Source organism: Tupaia chinensis, unplaced genomic scaffold (genome assembly GCF_000334495.1).
Source record: "Tupaia chinensis unplaced genomic scaffold, TupChi_1.0 Scaffold000320_1, whole genome shotgun sequence".
Classification (NCBI taxonomy): Eukaryota; Metazoa; Chordata; class Mammalia; order Scandentia; family Tupaiidae; genus Tupaia; species Tupaia belangeri.
This window is the reverse complement of record NW_006159813.1, coordinates 1,495,377-1,508,799: the sequence shown is the minus strand read 5'-3', so window position 1 is coordinate 1,508,799 and position 13,423 is coordinate 1,495,377. Positions and strand designations below refer to the sequence as shown.

Sequence of the window (13,423 nt, the reverse complement as noted above, 5' to 3'; positions counted from 1 at the left end):
TGCTATGTGCCAAGGCTCAGTGAGACACTTCAAGTGCTGGCCTGTCTCATGGAGACTTCACAAATCCTCAGCCCTGGGAACAGGTTCAGAGAGTGCGTCACCTGTGAGGATCAGGCAGAAGCAGGTATGAACTTAGCAAGGCCAGGAGACTGGAATGACCCTGCAGGAGGACCTGGGCCAAGGTTGGGCTCAAGAAGCAATGGGCCGACGTGAGGTCAGTGAGGGGAAACGCCCATCTTAAACGGGGCTGTGTTGTTCTTTTAAGAGCTGGGGTTGGTGGGGCAGAGTCAGGTTCACCTGGGGATTCTGGAGCAACGCGGAGAAGGCAGCGTGCGGACTCTGGAAGTTGTTGGCACATGAGGCTGTGATCTGGGCCAGCTGAAACTGGGGGTAAGTCACTTGTGTGACGGCTGTCATGATATACTCGGGTTACAACAACGCGTTGAGAACTGCTGAGCAGGCAGCTTGGGGCAGACTCATCACCCAGTTACATCCGGAGGTCCTGAGAAGGCAAACTACTCATTTAAAGACACAAAGCAATAAGCCAGTGAGCAGAAGCCTTCCACTGTGAGACTTTGTTTCTACATCTTCTTGGCCAGAGGACCTGTGCACTCACTGGAGAGAGACAGAGAAAGAGAGAGAAAGAGAGAAAGCACCCTCCCTCCAGTATGGAATGGTCACACCTTAATCCCTTTTCTTCCATCTCTCCCTCCCTTCAGGATTTTGGGCATGCACACACAAGTGCCCAGTATATTTCTCAAACTGCCAGGTTTGGGAGTTGAACCTCATGATTGGCCTTGTAGGATCCAGCTGCCTTAGCCACCATGCCACTGGCTGGTCCAAACTCTGAGACTTTCTGAACCCTAGTACTGGGTGGTTTTTCTATTCTGTGAGTGGCTCAGACTAGGGAGCTGATAACTCCCTGCGATGGGCTCCGAGTGGCAGGTGCTTCAGTTTCTCTCGCAGTCACTGGAGTGAGGGAAGTGGGGACTTGTCAGGACCATTCCCTGCCCCGCCCTCACGTCCCTCCAAATGTTGGGTTGTCAGAAAACTCACGGCATTTTCTATGTTTTTCTTTGCAAAAATGTATCATGAGTTTTTCAACAACCCAATATATCTCAAATCCTTGGGTCTAATCCACTCTCCTTCTTTCTCCTTCTCTCTGTGCCCCACCCCTCCAACATCCCCCTTCCTTCTCTTTCTTCTCAATTATCTTCCTCTTCCTCCTCCTCCTTTGTTTTTCGTTGAGATATAATTCGCATACTATAAAATTCACTTTTTTCCTTTTTCTTTCTCTCTCTCTCTCTTTGTCTTAGGGTGTTTGCACTTGCCAAAGAGAGACAAAGAGAGGGAAAGTGAGAAATTGTCCCCCAGGGGGAAGGCCACACTGCACACTCTCTTCTCCTTTTGGGGTTCTGGGCACAAACACACTTGTGCCTGGCATGATTTTCAAGTGGCTGGGCCTGGGACTTGAACTGTGGTCAACCATGTGGGAATCCAGTGCCTTAACCACTATGCCACCTGCTGGCCCCTAAAGTTCACCCTTTTATGACACACTCACTGTGTGGTCTGAATGTGTCCCCCAGAGTTTGTGTGTCAGATACTTAACCTCCAATGCAACAGTGTTGGACAATGGGGCCTACTAAGAGGTGATTACGTCTGTGGGCTCTGCCCTCATAAACAGATTAAAGTTGTTACTGTGGGGACCAGTAGGTGGCGTAGTGGTTAAGGGTGCTGGACTCCCAGGTGACTGACCGCTGTTTGAGTCCCAGACTTGGTGGTTTGCTTTCTCACTTTCCCTTTCTGTCTCTCACTCTTGCTCTGTCCCTCTGTGGTCAAATTAAAATAAAGAAAGGAGAAAAAAAGAAAGAAAGGAAAAAAGAAAGACAGAGAGAGAGAGAGAAAGAAGAAAGAGAAAAAAAGAAGAAAGAAAGAAGAAAGAAAATAATAATTTAAAAAGTTGTTACTATGGGAGTGGATTATAAGAGCAGGTTTGGGGTGGCACCGTGTGATGCTGTGTGACACTCTGTGACACTATGTGATGCTGTGCGATGTTGGACCCACGTAGGAAGGTCCCTAGTTTGCATCCTGACACTTTCCCGCGCACAGTTGGGCCTGCATGCCTGTGCCAATGATCCTGGCTGGCCAAAGCCGGGAGTGGATAGTGGCAGTGCCAAGACCTGGTTGGGGTGCCTGCCCCCTCTCTCCTATGGAATAAATAAAAACTATTTCAACTAATAATTTTAAAAATTGCCATTGTTGTGTGTGTGCTTGCCAGAGAGAGAGAGAGAGAGACAGAGAGAGAGAGAAAACCCCACAATGGAACATGGCCACACTGCAATCCCTTCTCCTCCATTTCTCCATCCCATTGGGATTTGGGGCATGCATGCACATGCTTCTGGCATGTTTTTCAAGCCACCAACGGTGGAATGTGAACCATGATCAGTTGTGTGGGATCCAGCTCCCTTAACCACTAGGCTATCAGGCCATCCATAAAACATATAAACTTTATTATTATTATTTTAGAGAGATTTTTGTTATAAGGTGTGTGCACTCGCCAGAGAGACAGAGAGAGACAGAAAGTAAGAAATCACCCCCCAGGGGGATGACCACACCTCAATTCCTTCTCCATTCTCCTCTTGGGATCTTGGCCGCACACGCACACATGCTTGGCATGCGTTTTAAGCTACCGGGTCCAGGACTCGAACTGCAGTCAACTACATGAGAGTCCAGCAATGTAACCATTGCACCATCTGCTGGTCCCAAACATAATAAACTTTAAAAAACACAATGTGAGCTTGGTTCCCTCTTGCTCTCTCTTGCCCTTCTGCCTTCCACTGTGAGGTGATGCAGCCTGAAAGCCCTCACCAGATGCTGGCGCCATGCTCATGGACTGCCCAGCCTCCAGAACTGTGAGCTGATTGATTTCTATTCATTAGACATTACCCAGTCTATAGTATTCTGTTATAGCAGCATAAAACAGATGAAGGCAGTCAGCAACATAAGAAGCATCACCACAATCTAATTCCAAGTCATTTTCTTCAGCCCAGACAAAACCCCACACCCACTAGCCGTCACTCTTCATATTCTCTCTCCCCAGCTTTGCCAGCATCTCGTCTAATTTCTGCCTCTATGGAGATGCCTATTCTAGGCATTTTGTATAAATGGAATTGTACAATATGCGGTCTTTCCGTGTCTGGCTTCTGTCACTTAGCATAATGTTTTCAAGGTCCACCCATGCCATAGCATATGTCAGCACTTCATTGCTTTTTATGGCCGAAAATCCCATTGCATGCACAGACCACGTTTTGTCCTCCCATTCATCAGTGGATGGTCATTTGGGTTATTTCCACTTTCTGGCTGTTAGGAATAACGATGCCAGCAAGACTCACATATCACGGTTTTTGTCTGAACACCGCCACTGCTTGTCTGGAGGAGGCCAGTCGCCTCCTCTCTGGACTCAGCCTCGGCCCTTGCCACATAAGGATCCCTCCTTATCTCAGCCAGTGGGAGCCTTTAGGAGCCTAAGTTGAGGGTTGACTCCTTGGCCTCGTGTTTAAGGTGCCTAGATTCCTCATGGCCGACCATGCAGTTCGAGTCCCTGACCCAGTGACTTGAAAAACACACTTGGCATGTGTGTGTCTGTTTCCAAAATCTTGGAAGGAGAAGAGGATGAGAAGGGATTGTGGCGTGATCATGCCCCATGGGAGGTGCTTTCTCCTCTTCTCTGTCTCTTTTTCTGGAAAGTACATGTACCCTCTAGGAAAAAAAGAGAGAGAATGCCAGTCAGTTCTCTGTTCTAAGCCTCTACGGCTTCCCCATTCCCTGAGGATGAAGTTCAAGACCCGGTACTACACCCCCCTGACTTCTGCCTCCCTGGCGGCCTCTCAGCTCTTCAGGTGAGTTGTACTCACCCCTCCTCCCTCCTGGTTCTCTGCTCAGAATGCTTGCTAACTCGTCTTCATCTTCCAGGTCTCTGGGGGCAATCATGTGTCAGGGAAACCTTCCTGACTTCTGGAGACACTGGGGTGGAGCAATCAGGTTACTAGGACAGAACCAGAGTTTGTCTGGAAGCTGCACCTGGGCAGCTGTAGAAGACGCTGTTGGGGGACCAGCAGTTGGCATAATAGTTATGTCTCTGGACTCCCACGTAGTCGACCGCCATTCAAGTCCCAGACCCGACCACTTAAGTGGTGAGTGTGCGCACCCTCTGACAAGAACATATGTGTACACAACTTGAAATGGGCAGGCGGGTAGGAGAGATGTATACAACTCTTTTTTTTTCCCAAGGAGGTCCACCAGAGGGCTCCCTGCGCCCTTTCTCTTTCTAAAATATCATGGAATATCCCCCTCCGGAAGTGACCCCTGAGGGCAAGAAGAGAAAAGGTTTACTCCACAGGAGTGGACAGAGTCAGTACCCTCTAGGTGTGGCTGGGTAGGGGGACAGCTCAGGCCAGTTGAGGAGAAGTAAGTAGAGGTCTTAGTTTCCCCCACCTGGGGCTTGAGTCCAGGGAATCTCTCAGAACCGCAGTGTTCTCCTCCGGAACGTGGAAAGAAGCCTACCCAGTCCACAGAGCTGTTGGGAGCTCCAGATGAAAGCACGTTTGTGACGCGGTGGCTGTGTCAGTGCCTCACTAAGTTGATGGGCCTGGTAACCGTGAAGGAGTGTCTTTGATCACCAGACAGTCCAACAGGGGATTTATTTATTTATTTATTTATTTATTTTTAAAGAATGATTTAATTTTATTCACTGTCATTATTTTATTTTATCTTATTTTTTTATTTTGAAGTTGACCAGAGAGAGACAGAGAGAAAGAAGGAAAGTGAGAAAGCGAGCTGCCTAGTCCGGGACTAGAACCGTGGTCAGCCACGTGGGAGTCCAGCTGCCTTAACCACCATGCTACTTGCCAGCCCTGGTACTAGATCTTGAGACCTCACAGAGCTTACAGTCTGGTGGGGGAGACACATTTATAATCACAAATGTCAGAAAGCACCATGAAGGAGTGATCACAGTGTAGGGACAGAGAATGACAGCAGGGAACCTGGCCAGTTACATTAGGAAAGCTTCGTGCAAGGTGACATTTAAGCTGAGCAGTAGGTCAGCTTAGTTTGTATGGGTTACTGTAACAAAATACTATTAAAAAATAAATACTATCGATGGGACAGCTTGGAAACATTTATTTCTCACAGTTCTAAGGGCTGGGAGGTCTGGGGAGGGCCTTTTTCTAGTAGAAGAACCTTCTTTCTGTTGTCTCACCGAATAGAAGTTGCAAACAAGATGGGACCAGCAGATGGTGTAATGGCCACGTCGCAGGACTCCCACGTAGTCGACGGCGATTCGAGTCTTGGACCTGGTGGCTTAAACTCACGACGGGCTTATTTGTGTGCGTGCCCAAGATCCCGAGAGGAAAATGGAGGAGAAGGGATTGGGGTGTGGCCGTCCCCCCTGGGGGGTAATTTCTTGCTCTCTGTCTCTCTGTCTTTCTCTGTTTTTCTGACAAGTACACGTAAAAACCTCTAAAAAAAAAAAAAAAAAAAAAAGGTTGCAAACAAGGTAACCTCACCCTCTTTCTTTGTTTATTTGTTTTGGAGATTTTTGTTTTAGGGCAAGTATGTTCACTAGAAAGAGAGAGAGATAGCATGAGGGTAAGTGAGAAATCACCCCCCAGGGGGCATGACCATGTCACAATTCCTCCTCCATTCTCCTCTCAGGATCTTGGGCAGGCACGCACATGCACGCCACAGGAGCTTTAAGCCACTTGGTTCAGATTGCACTGCGGTCGGCTACGTGGGAGCCCAGCGATGTGACCATTACACCATCTGCTGGTGCCTAGCCTTTTCTTTTCATGTAGTCTGATTTCGGGAAAAGGAGCCGTGCCTTCTGTGCGGTGGTCTGGTCTCTGCGGAGCAGCTCTTCCGCTGTCTGCACCCGCTCTGTGCCTCTGCCTGGCTGGGTTTGGATAGCAGAGCCGGCAGGAGACTGGAGGGCAGGACGAGAGGGCAGCGAGGTACTTATTGCCTGTGCACTGTTAATAGCCCCAGTCCCCACCCAGAGCCCCTATCCCTTGGGTCTTGTGCCTCTGCTCCCACTTGGGTAAATAGCCCTTTCAGGAAAGCCTTCTCGAACCATTGAATTTGCCAGTACCCGCTGTACCCTGCAGGGCCCTGGCCAATGCACACCCGGTATGGAAATGATCAGCACAGAAGAGAGGCCTCTTCCAGCCTGTCCTTCAGTGTCTTCATTCCTCTCCCTTCCCCAGAAACAGCCATTGTTTTCCGCTCTTTTGTGTCTACCCATCCAGAAATTGCATTGTATCTTTCTGTTTGTTTGTTTGATTATCAATAACTCATGAGTCCGGGACTCCAAGCCAGGCAAATGGGTGTGGCTCAGTCACTAGGTTCCATGGCCACCAGGTTTGGCTTGACTTTCCTCCTGCCTCTTGTATCCTCACAAGGGGCCTCTTTTCAGAGCGAGCCCTGGCTCTCTGGAAGAGGCGGTGTCCTGTGTTGAGGCGGTGACTAAGGGACACTGGTCCATCAGTGGGGCATCTGCCAACAATCAGCAGCTTTAGCAAGACCACGGCTTCAGCCCTTTGTAATCCCAGGGGTCATTGATGTGTCAGCCCATGTGGGAGAACTCATGGGGCTCGGAATCCCCGCAGCAGAGGTGGGGATGGGGGTTGAGGGGAAGGCAGAACTGTCCTTGGCCCTCCAGCTGTTTTTAGATCTGCTTATCTGAGTGATCTTCTTTGTCCCAAAGAAACCAAGGTACAAATTTTTTCTCCCTTTTTAAAATTTAATCTTTCTTAAAAGAATTATTTTAACATTTATTTATTTATTTATTTATTTATTTATTTATTTAAATTTCATCAGAGAGGAACAGAGAGAGAGAGAAAGCAAGCTACCAGGTCCAGGACTTGAACCACGGTCGACTATGTGGAAGTCCAGCGCCCTTAACCACCATACCACCTGCTGCCCCCCCCTTTTTATCCCTTTTTAAATTAAATATTTTTTGCCATGGGGCACATGTGCTCACCAGAGAGAGTAAAACAGAGACAGGGAGAGGGAAAATGAGAAATCATCCCCTGGGGGGGCTGGCCACACCTCAATCCCTTCTCCTCCATTCTCCTCTTGGGATTTTGGGCATGCACGCACATACACCCATCTGCTGGGTCCATGACTTGAACCATGGTTGGCCACGTGGGAGTCCAGCCCCTTAACTACCACGCCACCTTCTGGCCCCTTGTTTTGTTTTTTAATTGCCAGAGAACATGTGTGATGGCAAGAGCGCATGCGTGAGAAAGAGAGTCAATCCAATGTAGTCTGGTCACGCCACGATCCTTTTTCCTCCATTTCTCCATCCCATCAGAATTTGGGGCATGTACACACATGGGCCCTGCACAGTTTTCAAGCCATTGGAGTTGAATTCAAACCTTGGCCGGCCATGTGGGATCCAGCTCCCAATGCCCAAGGCTTAATGGCTATTCTACTGGGCCAGCCCAAGTGCAGTGTTTTGATTCCTGAAGGATATCGTTGTTTCCTTCTCACGAGGCTATTTCTTTCTGGGCATGGGCACTAGGATTCCTGGACTGGAATCCCACTTTCTACCTGGAGACTTGAGGCAAGAATTTTCATCTTTCTGTGCCTTAATTTTGTTATCTATAAAATCAGGATACTCACAGAACCTATTATCTAAGGTGGTGGTGGTGTTTAAAAGAGCAAATAAATGTAAAAGCATTTAGTACAGGGCTCGGCGCATAGTAGGTGCTCCTTTTATTAGGAGGCAAACTAACACACACTAGGATGCTCGCTTGCCATATATAGAGAATTGCAGTTCATCTCATTGGATTCTCACCACGACTCTGAGTGAGGCTCACATTATCTCTGCCTTACAGACAAGAGACTGAGGCTCAAGTGGACACAGGACTTGTTCAAGGTCACACAGCCAGTACAGCGGAGCTGGCAACTGCGTTGCCGGTGGGCAGTGCCCTCAGTTAGCATTGGAAGCCACGTGTGAAGTCCTGGCTCATTTATTTATTGGCTCACTTCGGTTTCATTCCTTGTAGGACGGGTCTACTCTGGACTTCTGCTTGTTGGAACCAGGTTTTTTGTCCTCACTTGGAAGCATTTTCAGGAGCCTCATCTGAGACACCCGAGAGGCTGTGTGAGGCACAGCTTCTGCAACTCGCTTGATCCTGAAAAATTGCCTGCGGTATTTGCTCAAAGAGGTTCTGGCATTTTGAAACAATGGGGTAGAGTCTTGAAGGTCTGATTTTTCTTTTTTTTAAACTCCGAAGCTATTGGAATCATCAAGCTAAGTCAGTTGGAAACTTTTAATGCATGGAGTAGAGTGCCCTCTGCTGTTGGAGGAAAGAATGGCAATAAAGCTGATGGTGGCACTTCCACAGGCCTCTTCCAGGTATTTCGCTGGCTCTAGTCTTTTTTCCATTTTTTGAAAAAATTTACTTATTTATTTATTTCCATTTGTTATTGTTATTTTTTTCTTTATTTGTGAGAGAGAGAGAAAGAGAGAGAGAGAGAAAGGGAAAGTGAGAAAGCAAGTCACCAGGTCCGGTACTTGAACCATAGTTAGCCATGTGGGAATCCAGCGCCCTTATCCACCACACCACCTGCTGGCCCCTTAAAATTCATTTATTCATTCATTTATTTTTAATTTGACCAGACACACACACACACAGAAAGGGAAAACAGAAAAGCAAACCAACACATATAGAAAGGGAAAGGTGGAAAGCAAGGCACGAATGTCCAGCACCTTAAGGTGGTCAGCCATGTGGGAATGTCCAGCACCTTAACCACCCTGCTACCTGCTGGTCCCCTCTTTGTTCTATTCTTAAGGCCACTGTGTATCCAGATCAGAGCTGAGCAGGGAGAAGGGGAGTAAAAGGAGAGCCGAAGTTGTCCCTGCCTTCCCAGAGTTCATAATCTTATTCTATCGACAAGATGCCTTCAGGAAATCCTGAAAAATGCCTTTAGAAACTGATGATCGTGGGACAGATGACGTAATAGTTACGTTGCTGGACTTCCACGTAGTCGACTGCTGTTCGAGTCCCAGACACAGTGGCTTAAAACTCATGCCAGGCACATGTGCGCGTGTGCTCAAGATCCTGAGAGGAGAGTGGAGAAGGGATTGCAGTCTGGCCATCCCCTCTGGGGAGTGATTTCTTGCTTTCTGTCTCTCTGGTGCGCGTACGTATACTATAGCAAAAATCTCTCTTAAAGAGAGAAAGAAACAAAGAAACTGAGGAGCGGGCTCAGTTCAGCAAGTGTTTTTCAAGCCCGTGCAGCGCCTCAAGTTCTAGGAGTGGATGTATCCTCATTTATGAAGTCCAGGGTGCTCAGGAAGAGGTGGAGCTTGGTTCTCACCATATATGGCCCACAGCCCAGTGGGGCTCCAGAGACAAACACCTCCGACTCAGACTGGGGGAGCCTGGCTCTTTTGTGGGAGGGAAAGGGAAGAAGTTCCACGCAAATAAAAATAACTTTTTGGACATAAATAATAAATATTCATGTTAAGTGATTCAACTATATTTTAGAATGATTTCATTTTATTTATTATTATGATTTTGAAATTTGGCCAGAGAGAGACAGAGACAGTGAGAGAGTGAGAGAGAGAGAAAGTGAGAAAGCAAGGTACCAGGGCTGGGGCTGAAACCGTGGTTGGCCATATGGGAGTCTGGTGTCAACCGCCATGCCACCTGCTGGCCCCAACAATTTAAATATTACAAAAAAATAATAATCAAGAAAGTGAAAATCACCCGAAGTCCCATCACCTAGAGGTAACTACAGATGGAACTTTGGAGACCATCTTTCCACATGATTTACTGTTTCATACTGACACCAACTTAGGCTGACTTGCTTCAGCAGAGAGAGAGGGAAAGTGAGAAAACAGCCTTCAGGAGATGGTCATGCTGCAATCCCCTCTCCTCCATTCTCTTCTTAGGATTTTGGGCACACGAGCCTAGCATGACCTTCGGTCACTGAATCTAGGCCTTGAACTGCTCAGTTGGTCAAGTGAGAGCCAGCTGCCTTAACTACCATGCCATGGGCTGGCCCATCTTTTCTTTAATTTCTTCCCCTTCCCTTGCTATTGTTTGTTTTGTGGGTCCCTCCTTGTCAAAGGTAACTGATGTTGACAGTTTGGAGTATGTCCTTTCCTATCTTTCTCAAACACTCACACACAAACACAGTTTTTTCTCTTTCTTTCTTTCTTTCTTTTTTTTTTTTTTTTTTTTTTTTGTGGTGGTTTTGCATTGTGTGCGCTCACCAGAAAGACAGAGAGAGACAAAGAGAGAGAAACCGAGAGAAATCACCCCCAGGGGGGATGGTCACACCACAATCCCTTCTCCTCCATTCACCTCTCAGGATCTTGGGCACGCATGCTTATGTGTCTGGCATGAGTTTAAGCCACCGGGTCCAGGACTCAAACCGCAGTAGACTACATGGGAGTCCAGCGACATAGCCATTATGCCATCTGCTGGTCCCCACATTTTGTTTTAAGAGAGCAATATGTTGTGCTCACTTCGGCAGCACGTATACTAAAATTGGAACAATAGAGAGAAGATTAGCATGGCCCCTGCACAAGGATGACACGCAAATTTGTGACGCAGTCCATATTTTAAAAAGAGAGAGAGAACAATATGTTGTTTTCTGCCCTTTGAGGCAAAGTATTGGCACATTTAGGGCCTTACCCCAGACCTACTAAATCAAGACCTTCTATTGTCAATCCAGGGCTCTGTATTACTAACCTTGACCCAGGGCATCTGGTGAGTGGGAGGACTAGCTAGTGAAGGCTCGAGTGACTGTGCATTGTCCTGACAGAGGTTCTGGAGGACCGCTTGTGCAAAGGCCCAGATGTGAGCGGGATCAGGGTCAGTTCTGGAGACAGCGAGACGGGGGCATAGAGGAGCAGTGCAAGGAGAGGAGGTGGAGAGACTTAAGCCCAGGAGGGCTTTGAATGCCAGGCAACACCATACACCCGGGGTCACATCCGGAGAACGTCCTTTAGTCCTCTTCCAAAGTGATCATGTCCGGAAGAAAGTCTCGGTGCCAGTTTATCATTTAAAAAATTTATTGTTTAAAAAAATATCACATGATAGAAAATTTTACATCATAAAAATATTACCTGCATGAGAGAGAGAGAGAGAGGATGAGAGAGACCCCTTGACAGAGTCTGGTCATGCCAAATCCCCTCCCTGCAGCTCTCCGGTTCGTCCAGGACCTTGAGCACGTAGGCACATACCTGGCGTGTTTCCGTCTGACCCAGTTGAAGAGCTGAACCTGAGCCTAGTCATGCAGAATCCAGCTTTCCTTGAATGGTGCGTTACCACTGTGCCACGGAGTGGGTCCTTGATTCCTGTTGTCAACCACTTTGTTAGCCTGGCCTGGCCTGCAGGAGGTTCCGGCTGATTACTCCTCCTTTGCCAAGCATGACCTTGGCTCTGTGGACCCCTGAAAGAAGCCCAAAGGCAGCGGGCCCTCCATACCACCCTGCCGACTCCAAGAAATGGTGTGTGCCCTTCGTTCTGGGGTCTTTGGGGTCACCCCAGGGACAATCTGGAAGAACATTGTCCAGCTCTTGGGTGGAAGAGAAGAGAGGTGGATGGGGTATGTGAGTTCTTCCCAGGGAGGAGGGTAAGAGGACTGACAGTTGTGACCGGTCTTCATTTAGAAGTTTGATATTTTGTCTAAGATTTTTTTACATGAATTTAAAAATATTTATATCGATTTGCATACCATAAATCCACCCTTTTAAAATGTACAATTCATGGGGCCAGCAGGTGGTGTGGTGGTTAAAGTGCTGGATTCCCACATGGCTAGCTGCAGTTCAAGTCTTGGATCTGGCAGCTTGAAAATCCAACAAACGGGGGGCCAGCAGGTGGCGTGGTGGTTCAAGTGCTGGATACTCCTACATGACTGACCACGGTTTGAGTCCTGGACCTAGTAGCTTACTTTCTCATTTTCCCTCTGTGTGTGTGTGTGTCTCTCTCTGGTCAAATTAAAATAAATGAATGAATAAATAAATAAAATTAAATAATTCCTTAAGGGAAAAAAAAGATAAAATAAACAAATAAATAGATAAATAAATGTTAAAAAAAAGAAACAAACAAACAAACAAAAAAGAAAAACAACTGTACGATTCCTATGCTTTGCTGTTGTTTATAAGCCAGAGGGCGTGTGCACTTGCCAGAGAGACAGAAAGAAATAAGAGAAGGAGAGGGACAAAGCACCGCTCATGGATGGTAGTCACCTCCCAATCCATCTCCATCTCTGTCTCCTTCGGGGATTTTGGGCATGCACAAACATGTGCCCAGCATGTTTTTCAAGCTGCTGGGTCTGGGACTGGAATCATCTGGTTAATTACATGGAGCCCAGCTCCCTTAGTCATTCAGCCATGAATGGCTGGCCCTTCGAGTGTATAACTGAGCAGTTTTTGGTATATTCAGAGTTTTGTGACATCACCACAAATAATTTTGGACCATTTCCATCATTCCAAAGGCAGCTGCACACCCAGGAAACAGCCACTCCCCATGTCCTCCTCCTCCCAACCTCTGGCAGCTACAAATCTACTTTCTATCCCAATGGATCTCCTGTCCTGGACGTTCTCTATCAATGCACTCATACGCTACATGGCCTTTTATGTCTGCCTTCTTTGACTGAACGTCTGGTTTTCAAGGTTCATCCATGTTGCAGCGTTATGACAGAATTTCATTCCTTTTTAAATGTTTTATATTTTAGCTTTTTACCTTTGGGCATGTGTGCTTGGCAGAGAGAAACCGAGAGACAGAGAGATGTTGTTGACCCAGGGTGGGGGTGGCCACCCTATAATCCCTTCTCCATCCTCCTCTTGGGATTTTGGGCATGCATGCATGGTGTGATTTTCAAGCCACTGGGTCTGGGACTTGAACCATGGTCAGCTATGTGGGAATCCAGTGCCTTAACCACCATTCTACTGGCTGGTCCCTCATTCCCTTTCAGGACTGAATAATGTACCATTGCATGGAGAGGCCACATTTTTTTGTATCCATCCATCAATAGATGGATATTTATGTTTTCCCTACGTTTTAGCTGTTGTGAATACTACTGCTATGAATATTCATCGATAAGATTTTGTGCAGGCATAAGTTTTAATTTTGAGGGGTTTTGCATCCATTTTAATTTAAAAAATATATTGCAAAAAATGCTATTTGTCTTGATTACTGAGTATTTTAGTGCCCTTTTAAATTGTGCACCTGGGAGGCTGGCCCCGTGGCCTAATGGCTAAGGGGGCCAGATCTCACATGACCCACCATGTGGTTCAAATTCTGGACCCGGTGGCCTGAAAAACACACTGAGGGTGTGTGCATACCCCAAATCCCAACAGGATCGAGAAACAGAGAAGGGACTGCGGTGTGACCATGCTCCA

The 13,423-nt window shown here is 47.2% G+C and overlaps 1 non-coding gene across 1 annotated transcript; it reads left to right on the top strand.

Moving 5' to 3' along the window:
• The first annotated feature begins 10,532 nt into the window (after positions 1 to 10,532).
• Positions 10,533 to 10,639, top strand: LOC114008337 (U6 spliceosomal RNA). The gene has a single exon (XR_003549893.1). It is a non-coding gene; the product is annotated as a U6 spliceosomal RNA (small nuclear RNA).
• Positions 10,640 to 13,423: the final 2,784 nt, after the last annotated feature.